The 16,574-nt window shown below is 33.6% G+C and overlaps 1 protein-coding gene across 7 annotated transcripts in view; it reads left to right on the top strand.

Annotated features, from left to right (window-relative positions):
• LOC124308817 (ubiquitin carboxyl-terminal hydrolase 36) overlaps positions 1–16,574 on the top strand; it is a 43,859-nt gene that overhangs the window by 13,383 nt on the left and 13,902 nt on the right. The gene's annotated exons all lie outside the window — the stretch shown is intronic.

The raw sequence follows: 16,574 nt of genomic DNA on the forward strand, positions 1-16,574 counted from the left end.
GACAGAATCAAATAGATCTTGATTTGATATCGTATTGACTGCTTGGAATCCTTTTAATATTTAAAAAATATTATCTCAATAAAAATTCATTTAATTCGATTGGGGTTTTGGTATTCATAAGTAGGTGTATCGAGGCACAGTTAGAAATTTTCTGAATGCAAATTTATGCACGCAGTGTTTATTATAGTCGTTATCAATTGTATCTGTTGCTGACATGATTCACAGCGACACCAACATTCCTCAAAGTCAGACGATCTAAGACATAAAATTCGAAAGAATTTTTAAAACGTGGTTTATAGGTAATAAATAAAGCTTAATGTTATAGTAGATGTTTTATTCTTCGCGAAAATTGCGACCGTTCAGAGTTGCATTTTTATATTACGCATGTTTTTTTTTTTTTTTTTTTCTTTGTTTACAAAATGTCCTAAAAATTGGCTTAAAGTTTTGTTACATTGAAACAATAATTTATATCGATTATTAAAATCTTGCTTGCATATGTTGTAAACATAATTGAGAAAAAAACGTAGTTCACTTTTTCATGTTCCTGTTTTTCTGATACAGCAGATTTGAAGCAAAAATTACGGATGGAGTTGAAATTTTAGAACGGTCAAAAAATAGAATGGCCGGAATATCGACTTGTCAAAGATGCCAAACTCTATTTCATAGAGTTTCAAAATATAAAAATTCGAAATGTAGAAAAGACAAGATATGGCGAGGTCAAAGTCTAGAACTCACAGAATCGTCAGAATGAACAAAAATATAATTACCCAGAACATAGAATTGGTAGAATTCTGATGATTTTATGTTTTAGCTTGCTATATTTTTGTTAATTCTGACGAATTTCTACTTTTTAAAATTCTATTGAGAACTCTAGCACTCAGATACGCTATCTGGTGGCGATACGCAACATCTGAGCAAGTAGGTCGAATCGCATCAGCTGACTTGGACTATATATTTGTTTATCTGCAAATTTATAAATATCTTGTCATGAAAGTTTCATTTCATATTATAAAATTACAAAAACAAATTGTCCACATTTGTGTATGTACAGCGTGACCTACTCACTCTAGTGCATATTTTTACCGCTAGGTACAATTTTTTAAGCCACGTCTCTGCCAGAAGATCGCAATAAAGTAGATCTTCTAGAATTGTGATCCCAGTATTTTCTAATCTATTTACATTTTTACCCCGACCTAAAAATTACATCACATTTGTCGATTAAACTGAAGAATAATAATCTTTCTTCGAATTTTTCATCCCTATGGTGAAGTGTGACAAATTGTAAAGTTTTTCAAATTTTTATTTCAATAGCCCCCTTTCGAAATATACTTACCAAAAGTTTTTCAAAACATATGTAACCATGATTTATCAGCTTCTACGCCTTTTGCCTAAATCATATTGGTGCATCTTAGTACTCTAAACTGAAAGTCAATTCTTCCAAAATTTTATAATTCTCATATATTTAAACAAAATCTCGTAACTCAGAATTTTCTTACAGATAATCACCCCGAAAACGATGATTTCGAGTTATCAGGGTGTTTCATTATTACAACGTGACAATTTTTCACATAAATAGCACGTCAACGGAGATAAACTAATGCAGCTTTTTTGACATCCATATCTTGTTGACAGATTCAAAATTAGTGAACTTGAAAATCTTCTGAAAAAGTTGCAATACAAAGAAACTTGAAACGATATTACTGATAAATCAGACCATTTCACGACAATCTCGCCATTGAAGAACGAAACTACCCAGGTAAATCAAGTGGATTAAAAATAAGTAATAAGTTATTCATTCACTTGTTTGTAATGGTCACGAGCAGAAGCCTTCAGTTGTGGTCAAATAAAATCGAAGCACAGGTGTGAACGTCGGCATAACTCTTAGATTTGATTAAGTATCTAATCAAGTAGTCATGTAAAAGAATTTTCTCAAGTAAAGCTAATTAGTTGTGCCTCAAAATAATCGGACATATGTTGCGGCCACGCAAAGAAACCGTACAATTGATCCTTTCAAAATTTTTAGGGTATTTTACTGGAAATTTAAGCCAACAAAATCTAATTTTTTTGGTATCAAAAAAAAAAGATTATCACAGTAATTATTAATTGAGTTGTTTGTCACGAAGCCGTTTGTGCAATGATTTGGCAGGCAGTCTAGCGCCTGTTGTATTCATCTGAAATCAAATTTCAAAACAATGACTTCTCAAAGAATATACGCATAATTTGAATCAACATTTATAATGATATTGTCTGGCTCGAATTAGGTTCAAATCATGCGTATACTTTTTGAGAAAAGTAATTGTTTTGAATATTTTATTTCAGATGAATAGAACAGGCGCTAGACTGTCTACGAAATCATCGCGGGCACGGTTTCGCGCAAAGAAAATCAATTTATATTTACTTTGATAACCTTTTTTTGATACCAACATAATTTGATTTTGTTCATTCACACTTACAATAAAATACCCTAAAAATTTTGTAAGGATCAATTGTATGGTGCTGAAGAAAAAATTCCTACAAATGAGCTTCTTTTCAGCGCGTCACACGGGTCTCTCCCCTTAATGACATGAAATTTTAAAACCGCGCCAGTAAGATGGTTTTATTTGTTGCTTGTCAGGTGGCATGTAGGCACTCTGCGTCATGCGTATGCGCGGGTGGGAATTTGACCTATCTACAGTTTGTAGTCTGTGAGTTTGAGTTTTGTGTGCCTTATCCAGTGTTATGCTCGAGGTTATTCACTATGCTGTCAACCCTCCGGCTCACTTTCCAAGACTGTAAACTTCGAGATGAAGTAATCTAAATAACAGGCGTCCCTTTTTTTTTTTTTTTTTATTGTAATCACGGTAGTAATGAAATTTTTCTCTAGTCATATGTAGTCAAATTATCATATTTAAAAGGGGAAATCTTTTGCAATCATAAAATTTTTGATATAGTCTGTAGTCTGCAATCACTGTGTCACTTTTTTCCGACTGGCATACCCCTAGGGTATTATTGAACACAAACTGTGGTTGCAGGGTGTCCAGCAACCGGGAATCATATGCAAATTATACCGGAAGTTGTCAGAGCAACCGGGAATTCGCAATGAAATTGCCATTTTTCCATTCACCCGCTGAATAATGAATTTTTAAAAATCAATATCTCGTTGAAATATCACTGCAATTTCAAAATTTTTTAAATACTTAGAAAGTCGAAACATAGACAAGTCCTTATGTAGAAAAGTTAGAGTATAGAGAGCTGTAATATAAAATTGTCACAACGAATAAGAATACATCAGCATTGCGATGGTTCCATGTCATGATTTTCAATACTATATTTACCTTTCGTTTTGCCTTTTCTGTAATTCAGCTAGGTATATTTTGAAATTCTATAAAATACATTTTCGCGCATTTGAAAACTCGATATTGTGACGCTTTTAATTTTTGATTTTTCTGTATTTTTGCCTCCACCCGGATTCATCAGTTCTACACATCATCGAATATGACGGTGTTCAATCGTGATTATATCATCATAATACACAAACGCCATAGAAATCATTATATACGAATATACGGGAGTTGTGGAAAGAAATTAGTGGGAATATACGGGAATTATACGGGAATTTTGAATTCTGATATCGCTGGACACCCTGGATTGATTTTGTGGTGTTTTTGGCGAGTTTCATATGATTGCTATGCGGGTGAATCGTAGTAAAGTTTACAAAAGGCGTACTCCAACTAGGGCATATGGCAAACCCTTTAAGGACAGTAGCATAAATATGTTAAAGCACTGAAAACTTGTGCTATAATTGTAGTCTAAGCAATTCACTAATTACTTGAGCAATATTCCTGCGAATTTAATACTAATTTGTTTCAGTTTTGTTTGATGCTCTTACCAAATTGTTTACTTCCATTCTCAAATGGCTTTTTATGTATATATTCATAAGTTTTTTGAACTAGTCTATCTTGATCTAACTGAACAAAATGTTTTACAGTAACGACTCTAGACTGCATCATCTTGCTTACGTTGTTAAAACCATTTGTCATAAAGGTGGTAATAAGTGATGTATTTACTGCAGTGTATCACAAGTCAACAAATCGATTTTAAATTGGAATTGAAGACTTATAACAGTAATTTAACATGTAACATATGCGAAATCAAATTTCAGATTGGGAATAATATGTGGCTTACCTTTTTTGTAGGCAGCGCTGGGTAAAATGCATTCATAAATGCATTTAGAATAGAAAATGGCAAATGCTTATAAAAATCATGTTCAAAGAGAAATAGAAATGCTTTGCGAAATTTGATTTAAAATGAAAAGTATTGCATAGATATTTAATGTGAGTTCCAAAATATCAAATGGTATATAATGTACTGTAAATAATTTTTTTTTTCCAATAATTGAGGTATACCATCTTTTGCTTGTCATCTTATTTTCTACATGCATTATTACTTTGAGTAGCAAATGTAGTTTATTTATATTATCTTATGTCGTTGACGGGTCTCCCATTGGACATATTAGCATTCCACTGTATGTGCAAATAATCGTGCAAATGGTGTAAATGGTGGTGGACAAGTATTGTATTTGAAAAACCGTTTTACAATTTTAAAAGACTAGGGTCTTAAAAATTCTTGCTTGATGCAGCTTATCGTTGTACAGTAATTGAAAAAGTATTGTAAACACACCATCAAACTGTTTATTCGTAGAATATCATTTGATATGCTCTGGTCTCTATGGAATGAGAACTTACAAGTTGACATATTTGACATTCGTGTATTCAATAGGCATATTCAAGATATTTATCAAATCACTGCTCTATTCGAGGGAAAGAATTGACGCGTTGCTAACGTTTTTACATTAAAAAAAGAATACGAATTTTTTAATTTGTTTGAATTAGAAAATGCAAAATAGCATTTTACGTTTCAATTTCATATTTAAAATGAAACTGTTTGTCAATGTTACCCAGCCCTGCTTGTCGGTAGACGTCATTCAAACTACTTCCAGACTGATCATCGTTTCTAGATGTTAAAGATGCATTGAAAATCATTGATAAAAGTTCGAATAGTGCCATTTTCCAGTTTATAATGTAAGACCTTACACAAGCTTTATTGTTGGAACTGCATTTTAGTTGAATCTCTTGATTTTCTAACCGTTCTAGTAAAGTATAACGAATCACACCCCGGCGACAAAGGTGACACGACTAAAAAATTGGCATTTTTCAGTAGAAGCAAATAATTACGAGTAAAAGCCTCGCATTCTTATGGGAGTTACTGTTCTCTGCTCTGTGTCAGCCAATTTTTTAACTGTAGAAAAGTCACTTTTCAATCTTATAGATTCGAAAATTGCAAATCCAAACATGGTCCAAACTCAAAAAAGCCAGGCATTTGTTGCCCTGATGCGATATATCATAAAATAAGTGTTTGGTTGAAATATAATTATGATAGTGTTTTTGCACGGTCCGGTTGCAGAAAATCCATCAAGTTAAAACACTAGTGTCGGTATTCAACCTCAGAAAAAACTCCACCTTCAAGATCAGAAACAATGTTATTATCTAAAATGTTTCCAATTTTTTGGATCCGAAAAAGGGGTAGAGATTATTTATCTCTCTTATATGCTATTAGCTAAAGTTGGAGAAACGTAAACTTACAATCGTTTTTCCTTTCAGTATGGCAACATTTTCCAAAATTACAGAGTTACGTATGTCATGCTTGAGCAAGTTGTGTAAACATGTAACCTGGATGGTATAATACTATTCCTAATTATCATTGTACCGATCTTTGATCCGTTTATTCGTTTCTACATTATGGAATTAACCGGGAAGGGGTGATTAAATGTAGGTATGATTAGAATATCAGTTTGACGTTTATTTTGAGGCGATTGGTTTAAAAGATGGAGTCGAAATATACAGTGTAGAAGATAGATGTGAAGCAACAAAGCGTAAGTGGGTGCAGAAAGCAGACTGCAAAATCAGGGCTCTGGAAATGAGAAGAAAAAGTCAGGTGTGCACAGGATGTACACGAGATTGTTTAGACTAATGAAATAAAGAGGCTTCCAGATCAGAGAGACAAAAAATGAGTTGTGATTGTGACGAGAGACTGAACGTGTAGCACTAAAATTCTTTTCTTATTTCAATACCATAGTTCACGTACTTCAGAATTTTTATTTTGATGTCAATGGCATATAGTATTTTGAACTCGATACACTGTCACTATGATCCATCCAACCCAATATACTATCGATTTTGCCAGAAAAGGCAATAACACATCTTCAACACGGAACATGAAAACAGCAATTTCTGAAACGACATTTTTTACTGCCTAATTTAAACATCGATTGTTCAAACAACTTAAGTTATGAGAAAAGTGGATTTAAATACAGCAATATAGCTCTTTTTTGCATCCTACGTACTGTAATGAAATTACAAACGATTGTAATTTGCAACTTCTAGAATGCGTATGGTGAAACTATTTTAAAAAAATTTCTATAATATCATTGTTTTTTTCATGGAAAAATTATAAAAAAATATTTAAACTCATTTTTACAACAGATATGAATAATACATAAATCATGTGCAATCTATTTTATGCAGTCGATTAGTTTTTGTTCGGAACACTTTCGTCCATAGATTGTTCTATCGAATCGACTACTTATTGAGAATATCGGGAGTTATTATTTTCTCTGGTACAGGTATCTGTAGAATAGAGCATGGGTACTAAGCCAAACTAAACTAAATTTAACTAAATTAAGCAAATGAGATAGTAAAATCGGAAACATCATCAGTCGTTTTTAAAATATCTATTATTCACTTTTTTCCATAGGCAAAAGCAAGTACTGGAAATTGGAATTCTTTATCATTTTCTCATAGCAAATGGAATAGCGGTCTCTTGTGATTTTTTTTTTTTTTTTTTCGTAGCACAGAAAAGTAATTTTTATAATTTTTCAAGGTCACGATATAATAATTGTTGAAATAAATGAAGGCAAGAACCTTTTCATCAACAAAACTCATATTTTGTTTTCACGCGAATAATCCACTATTAATTATTGAATAGTTTCACCAATTCAATAAGTGCTTTTTTTATAGTGCTCAAACAGGCACTACTTATTACACAGATCGCACACTGTGCAATAGCATGTCGATATTTAAAATTTGGGTTATTGTTCAAGTATGGTAATTTATGGCTTCTACCTTTTGCAAAATTCTTTTCTATGCTTCAAATTTTTGTATTTCTCTCGACGGAACCGATATATCATTGACAGGCACCGCATATTGTCAATTTCTTTTTGCATGCAACCAGATGACAATTTTCGCGTGAAAAAATGCCCCCCCCCCCCCCCCCCCCCGGCAGAAGTTTTTAATCTCTTGTCTCGAATTCAGGATGGTTATTTTGACATCAATTATTTTATAACGAACATTCTCCGTCATCCATAGTCTAACGATAAATCGTTTGACACACTGATAGTAACATAACAAAACACATAAACTCACGGAATATCGTAATAACCTTCCAATTATAAATATGCGCCTATTTCACTCAAAGTTGATTTGGGATTTTCTTGAGAATCTAATAAGTTAAGTGTACCACTCATCAAACGTAGTGTCTTCTCTTCAAGTTACAGTAACGCCATATCAATTTCTCAGCAAAGAGAAATTCTTAGTATTTATGACAATGGAACACCCGTTCAAACAGAAACTATCTATTTGAGGACAATCAGGGGGCGTACTTAAATTACGTAACAAATTTAGGGGCACGGGGGGAGTCAAACTAGTTTTGTACTATTTATTATGGTACAGGGGACGGCATTTTCAACGATTGTATTTAATTTATCAAAATGAGTTGAAATCAAACTTCACGGTGATTGCAAAAAAATTTTTTCTTCAATTTGGCGCGCCAGAGTTTGCCTTTAGCAAACGAGAAAGTAGTTTTATGCGGCAAATCTTAGCACAAGACTAGCCCACTTAATATGGAAGTTAATGCTCAAAGATGACTAGATATTTTCACGAATTGAAAAATTTCGCACAATATAGGAGGTAGGGAGGAGTTTCTTATTTTGGTGCGGTCTGTTACACGAGGAAGGTAGGGTTAAAAAAAGTAACTCTAAATGTGTTACGTAATTTAAGTACAGCCCCTAACCTACGAGAAAATGTAATGAGATTTTGTGAAAAATATGTGAATCATAAACCTTCCATAGAATTGAATATTAATTCTTTACTTACTCTACTTTAGCACCAAAGTAGTTTGGTTAAACGAATTCGATGTTAACGATTCCTGGTCAGAAGTGGTTTGAAAAAAATTTGGTCTGTGTATCTGATTCCTATCACTGTTCGTCTCATTCAGTTTTGAGTTATAAATTTTATTACTTCTTGTAAAAATTTTGTTCGTTAGAAAGAAGGGTAAAAAATTGATATTAACTTCTTAAATATTGCTAAAATAGTCGGCAGCGCGACTATAGTTATTGGTGTGGATCCCTAGTAAAAGTTTAACTCTACGTTTGGTCACAAAAAAATTGTCAAAACATTATAAACCCAGCCCAAACCCATAAAAATGGTTCATATTTCCCTCAAAAGTTTTACGGAAATTGAGGACTAGAAAAGTTATTAATCATTATGAGTTTAGCTGTGAAATGCAAAATGCAATACAAAGTACAAATGTCCAATTATATTCTATTCTAAATAATTTGATGAGTTACTAATGTATGATTACAGAAGTTATCCCTCAATGAACTTACCGTTCTACTCAGAGAGAAATAAAAACTCGTTCATTGATTAGGGTTCTTAGTTATTTTCAGATTGCGCTAACATATTTTTGAAAGTTTTCCACCATCAAAAATAGTGATTGGAGTTTATACACACCTTTTGTACACAAACAACAAAATTTATCCTTTTTTTAAGTGCGTTTTTTTTTATCAATCTCACATCCAGTATGGTAACAGCTAGTCAGCCTGGTTCATTGGGGTTGATTCCTCTAATATACTTGAGTATATGAGCGGGTCCACGTCACTTCATTAAAAAAAAAAAAAACCGTCAAGTCACGGATCTTTGCGCCATTCAAAATATGCGTAGTACTATGTGAAAAAAAAATACCATTTCAAGGATTTTGAAATTTTTTCAAAAATGGCGGAGTTAGAGCTATGTGAATTTTTGTAACCCACAGTTGCACCGCTACGTTAAATAACTATTTTCGTAGAATGGATAACCCGGGTAAGTAGAAGAGCATCAAATGAAATTTACGCGGTGACGCACGACGAGACATTTCTTTTTTTTTTCTCCGGCCCAGGTATTTTCTCCATAGATTTTTTTTTAGGATTGAAGGGGAAAGATACAGATATCTGAAAAACATTATCTCCATGAATTGTTGTTAGTCACGCGGAAATGGCAGCGAAATCAAAAAAGAAACGGTAAAATAGAATTGAAAGAAACTTTTTTTTTTTCAAAACATAATTTTTTGTATGGAACGGCATTCTTTTACCAACAGAATGATTGCAGGATCAGTCCGCTCCGATGAATACTTTCGGAGATATGAATTTTCGAACATAGCGGTGCAACAATGGTTTAAAAAAATTCACATAGCTCTGACTCCACCATTTTTGAAAAAATTTCAAAATCCTTGAAATGGTATTTTTTTTTTTTTACATAGTACTACGAATATTTCGAATGGCGCAAAGATCCGTGACTTGACGGTTTTTTTTTGAGTGAAGTGACGTGGACCCAATCATATACATATAACTTTTTCTCGATTACAGGGTAATGTATTAAGAGCATGAAGCAGTCCTACCTTTACTGACCGAGCAAACTCACTTTCTATATTTTCATAAACTTTTCATGCCTATATTGAATAAACAAACGAATGGAAAGGGTTCAAATTTCGACGGTGCATTGCTCTTTCGTAGCGGAATTCGGGAAAATTATTCATAATACGAAAATCGTCAAAAAAATGGGTGGTTTTTGGAACGTGTCACTATTCCGACATTTCTCGCATTTCAGGGGCCAAAAAGTGCACAGTTGAGATACTTTTTACAATTGTACGTTGGTTGGAACGCTCGGCCGTACGCCCAGGTGATCGTGAGAGCATCTCTTATTTACTTTTTTTATTTTTTTAATTCCTATTTTTCGTCTAGCGACCTCAATATTGCATGAAAACAGTCTCACGATAGCTCATTTTACTCCTCACTCTTTCCGGAATTGCGGAAAGTATCTCAACTCTGCACTTTTTGGCCCCTGGAATTCGGGATTATGATTTTCGGGAAATTAGGATTATTATTGGGATTTTCGGATTGTGAATAATTTTCCTGCATTCCGCTACGACAGAGCGATGCGCCATGGAAATATGAACCCTTTCCGTTCGTTGGTTTACTTAATGTAGGAAGAAAAAGGGCGAGTTTGCTCGATCGGTAAGGGTAAGACTGCTAAATGCTCGCTGGTTGCGAGGTATCCACCACTGTATGGCGAGAGACATTTGTTACCAAGTTACCGTGTCAACTGTTGTGAATGACGCAAATGTTTTCTTTTCATTTAATTCGATGTTTCGACTATTTTCATACTTCGCGTGCCTACAATGACCTTGTGTTGTAGATCACTGAATTTGCCTCAAAGTTAGTAATAATGTCGTAGAAAAAAAATACATTGTTCCATTTAAAAAAGTAGCGTTGACCTTGACGTAGCTTCGGCGCCTCCACCGAAAAAGAAATAAGATGGTCCGGTATGACGGCCTTCTCGAACAATGTAACTTTCGTGTGAAACTTTTTTGATTATTATTAATAGTTGAGTACTATTGCTCTGTCACACTTTAAATGCTCCACACTGTATATATCGTATATATATTAATATATGTATATATGGGCAGATCCATTATTTATCACCGAAAAGTTGCGGGGGTGGGTTACCGATTTAGCTGCCGTTTGTTTTCTCAAAAGCAGGTCAGAAAAAAAGGTGATCCTGAAAATTTGAGCTCGATGCGCCCAAATCTGGCCGCTGCAGAGTTTTTTGAAATTTGAAAAAAGTCGATTCTTCAGTCATTTTCGAAAATTTATATCTCAGCTTCTACATGACTCAGAGATTCAAACCAAATGGCATCCTTCTCTGTCGACCTTATATTTTCAAGAAAAAAATAGTCAGTTCAAACTCATATCCGGCTTAGCTGGGAACTCCCAATTAGATTGCTATTTTGATAAAATTTTCCTTATTTTCAAAAGACTCTCAAATCTACATTTTTTGAAAATTGAAGGTCGGTTGACGGCTTATATTTTTCGTTAAGGTATATTCTCATAATATCTGCCCTATTTTTGCTTGATCGCTTCCATTTCACTGAGATGTTGTCACATAAAGTAGGTCGATTTTTGAAAAAACGCTGTTTTTGAATAGCTAGAACTTTTTTCTGTCAACTCGAAATCCCTTGAAATTTTCCCGGATTATACTTCATTGTATCCCTAAACAACCCTGAAAATTTCAAGTTTGGCTTAGAATTGGTTTCCGAGCTATGAATTTTTAAGAATGTCAAATTTTCGATTCAATATGACATTTTTTGTGGTTTATTATAAGTTTCGATAATTTTACGCACTTAATTTTAATACTTACTCGAAATTCGATTGTAGAGTAGGGGGCAAAATGAGCCAGCTAAAAAAAAAAACCAAGGGAAATAATTATTCCATCTGACTTCTCGTTGAGAATTTTAAATGTGTAATTTTTCTAAATTTATTCAAATTACATATTTTGAAAAAGTTTATAAAGTATTTAAGCGGTTTCAATAAATGCATATTTTTAAAAAGTTTATAAAGTATTTAAACAGTTTGAATAAATGCAGAAAAATTACAAATTTAAAATTCTCAACGAGAAGTCAGATGGAATAATTATTTCCCTTGGTTTTCTTTTTTTTCAGCTGGCGCATTTCGCCCCCTACTCTACAATCAAATTTCGAGTAAGTATTAATTAAGTGCGTAAAATTATCGAATATTATGATAAACCACAAAAAATGTCATATTGAATCGAAAATTTGACATTTTTAAAAATTCATAGCTCGGAAACTAGTTCTAAGCCAAACTTGAAATTTTCAGGGTTGTTTAGGGATACAATGAAAATTTGAAAGGATTTCGAGTTGATAGAAAAAAGTTTTAACTATTCAAAAACAGCGTTTTTTTCAAAAATCGATCTACTTTATATGGCGACAACTCAGTGACATAGAAGCGATCAAAAATGTAGATTTGAGAGCCTGTTGAAAATAAGGAAAATATTATGAAAATAGCAGTCCAGTCCAGGAGCTCCCAGCTAAGCTGGATGTGAGTTTGAACTAATTAACTATTTTTTTATTGAAAATATAAGGCTGACAGAGAAGGATGTCGTTTGTTTGGAATCTCTGAATAATATAGAAGCTGAAATATAAATTTTTGAAAATGACTGAAAACTCGACTTTTTTTCAAATTTCACAAAATTCTCCAGCGGCCGGATTTGGGCGCATCGAGCTCAAATTTTCAGGATCACCTTTTTTTCTGACCTGCTTTCGAGAAAAAAAACGGCAGCCAAATCGGTGACTCACCCCCGCAACGTTTCGGCGAAAAGTAATGGATCTGCCCATATATATACATATAAATATATATATAATATATGCATGTACGTATTATGACCCTGTGTAATACTACTTGTATTTCTTACAAAGAAATTAAAGTATTTTATTCTTCACAGCATGAAAAATTTTGAATAAAGTGTTCGAAAAAATCATGAAAAAGAAGTGGCTAAACTATGCAGTGTGGAAAATAGAATAGCAATTTCTTTCTTTTGCGAAACACAAATAAACGTTAATTTTTACACGACAAACTTGGATATTTTTCTCCGTGCAGTTTTTGTATCGTAGAGCTTCTGTTTCATTGTCAAATTCACGTAAATGACCCACAGAATCATAGTGAATCCATGTAGCAGATTAGAGTACAGGGGAGAATGAGATTCACAACTACTTCATTTCATGTATACTTGATAATAAGTTAGTACATAGAATGGATGTCCTTTACAACGGACACGTGATGTTCTTGAAGTATACGACTTTGCATTAGTAGGTACCAAGCTTATCTATTTTTCATGACGTTGGAGACTGTTCTAAAAACATGAATATTTTTTTTTTTAAACTTAAGGTTTCAAATGAGAGCGAAAATTTCAAGCATTTTTGTTTGACTATTTTAGCTGCACTTTTTCCACTAGAAGGCGTACTTAAATTAAAGGAAAATCTTCAATAAATATTTATTTTTGCAAATAGTTATTGGAACTGATGACAAAATTTATTCCGTATAGCAGTTTATCTCTATAATGTGGTAATTACACGAATCAGATATCGTATATCCGCATGTGATACGCGTTATTTTTTCCAATACCTGTGAAGGAAAGTATGACGCTGTACGTGAAATTGACAAACAGACCCCCGAAACTGTTAATAACGAATTTCGATGAGTCTCAGGTATGTTGAAGGGGGACCGACCCTTCTCGAGTACTAGGCTAACAGCTTATTGTCCAATGAACCTTATTGTTTGTTAGTTTAGGAGAAAATTTTTGAGAGACTCTCTTTCGCACTACATATACTACTGACTGTCATTAATAAGAGCGCCGAAACGAAAAGGGGACGAAGCGAAATTTCGCCGATTAAGTATTGTCCAGTAGAATATTTTTTCAACTTGCTCAAAACTCAATTTGAAAAAATAGGCTCGCTAGAGAATTTTATTCCGCATCTTTTTTCCAAATAAACTATATTGACAATTTTTATAGTTTACAAAATATTTAAAGAAGAAGCCATTCTCGAGGAATAAAAAATCTAATGCTTTTTTCACTTCAACTCGTCATAACTTTTCTAAATATTCATATTTCTTCTTCAAACTTGCACACGATAAACTTGCATGTATTCCGCATCTTTCAAGCCCAATCACAATTCTTTATGTCAAATACAAATACTATGGCGATTTTTTTAAAAAAAATTCGTCGAAATCTTCTGCGGATGTGTTCAGCTGAAAAAGTTTTGTGACGAAAGTTTAAGTTTTCATTTTTCAAACATACCAACATTTTCACAATGCTTTGAAAAACATTGTGGGAATTTTTAGCTTCCTAGTAGCTCTTATTGTTTAAGAGCATTGTTAATTTTTCTACGAATTTTTCTACCTTTCGCAAATAAACATTACGCATCGATAATTTTGATACTTATAATATTCATTTAACCATATTAAAAACTGTAACATCATTTACAAGAATATTGTGAATGATATTATTATTCCACAAACATACCTACATGTTTCTTCGGTACGGCTCCGCCGTTTGAGAATGTGAGTGGCACGCACCGCAGACGCGCTCGTAGAAAAATTAACAATGCTGTTAAACAATAAGAGCACTAAGTAAACTAAACTAAACTAAATAAATACTAAGAAGCTAAAAATTCCCACAAAACTTTTTCAGCTGAAAACATCGGCAGAAGATTTTGACGGAATTGTTTTAAAAAATCGCCAGATTGTTTGTATTTGATATAAAAAATTGTGATTGGGCTTGAAAGACGCGAAATACATGCAAGTTCATCGTGTGCAGGTTTCAAGAAGAAATATGAATATTTAAAAAAGTTATGACGAGTTGAAGTGAAAGAAGCATTAAATTTTTTTTTCCTCAAGAATGACTTCTTTAAATATTTTATAAACTTTAAAAATTATCAATATAGTTTATTTCGAAAAAAGATGCGGAATAAAATTCTCTAGCGAGCCTATTTTTTCAAATTGAGTTTTGAGCAAGTTGAACAAATATTCTACTGGACAATACTTATTCGGCGAAATTTCGTTTCGGCGCTCTCTTTTGTTGCTTGGCGATCATCGTTTGCTCACTGCTTTGCGTAATATGGGTCAGATCGTTGGCTGGCACGTTGGCGGTCCCTGTTCAAATCTCGTCGCTTTTCTTTGTTTTTTTAAAGTATCAATAAAAAGTGATATTTGATAATAAACATATATTTGCGCTGACGTTGGAACAAATTATTACAGGGCAAAAGTTACAATACAAAATTCGATCGTGGAAGTTTTATTCGTGTTTATTTTCGAACTTCAATGAACTTTGCTTTCCGGTATCACTTTTAAAAAGTCCGTGTGTCTGCAAAGGAGTAGAATTCACAAAATGTGTCTGGTACGCATGATTTATGACAAATACCTCCACAATTTTGCTCTTTCATTTTCAAATTTCACTATTTATCTAGAATTGAAGTGGGAACACGCTGATATTTTTTTCAAAATCTTAAATTGGTGAGTTGATGAAAAATGCTAATGAAATTTATAAACAAATGAATAATAATTGAATAATGTCAAACGTGAATTTGCAATATACCACTACATAGAGTGACTCAAGATCTTCAAAATCGACCTCTTGCTTTTTTTGCACGGCTAATGGGTTCGATGATACAGTAGTTTGAATGTTCGCACGCCCGACGATTTTTGTGATTTTTTGAAACTTTCCTCCGTTCATATCTTCTTAGAAGAAAATTGGAATCATTGATTATAATTTAGTGTTCGGTTTGACGTGGAATAAGCACTGTACGTGCCACCTTCGTTTTACTGCACTGTTCGGAAATGTGGCATTCTACGCACGCTCCACAGACTTCGAAAAACAAACTTTTCAAGCAGATATGGGAAAAATTTATTTTATATAACGTGAGCATGATTTACGGGTTTATTCATGCGTGTTTTCCGTACACGAAGTACTCGCTTCTATGACGGTAGAGTGAGTGTGCGAAATGCGCATGCGCGGCGTACGGAAAGCTGACATTACGCAATCCTAAACTCAATTTTGTGCATCGTGAAAAAACGCCTTACATAGTCTTGATATGTAAAGAATCGTGTGCAACAAGGTGGCACGGTCTTTTCACTTCGCGTATTTGCAATATTCGTCTTCGGTTGGCATGCGTGCTCACCTACGACTCATATTTCAAACTTACGCTCAGCTCGAAAGGACCCAGTTTTTGTCTCCTTGTTACGCAATATACTATTGATGATTCAATTGAAAAGCTGAAAGTCTTTCCGCGTAGACCGTAGATTATCTAAGTGAGATGACTATAGGATCGTTATTGAGCTAAGTTTATCTAAACGGTGCATACATCTCATCGTTTAACCTTTAGAGGGCCAATCTAGCTCTTTTAGCAGTCAGCAGATAACTTGGAAACTTTACCGGATGTGTGACTACATACGTAAAGCATACCTCTAAAAAATATGGAATTTACAGGGAAAAATGCTGGCCCTCTAAAGGTTAACGTATAAAACGCGACGTGCATACGGCTGCGAATTGAGTGCGGTTAAAGTATGGAAGATTCTTTGAACGATATAGATTTTTTGATCGATAAAACTAGACTAAACTTAATAAGACAACGTATGTACGTAACAAATATTCGAAGAAAAAAATCACATTCTATTACAGGCATTTTTTTATTAAGTCGTTCCATCAGCAAAACGACGTGACGTGTGCACTATTTACATAAATTCAGTTTAATAACGATCCCATGGTCATACAACCTTGAAAAACTAGGGTCGCTACGGCAAAATTCTCAGCCTTTCAATGGAATCATAAAAATACTTTTATTCGTGTGCGGAACCGCCAAAAAAACGATTTTTC

This window comes from Neodiprion virginianus, chromosome 1, assembly GCF_021901495.1.
Source record: "Neodiprion virginianus isolate iyNeoVirg1 chromosome 1, iyNeoVirg1.1, whole genome shotgun sequence".
In the NCBI taxonomy this organism is placed as follows: Eukaryota; Metazoa; Arthropoda; class Insecta; order Hymenoptera; family Diprionidae; genus Neodiprion; species Neodiprion virginianus.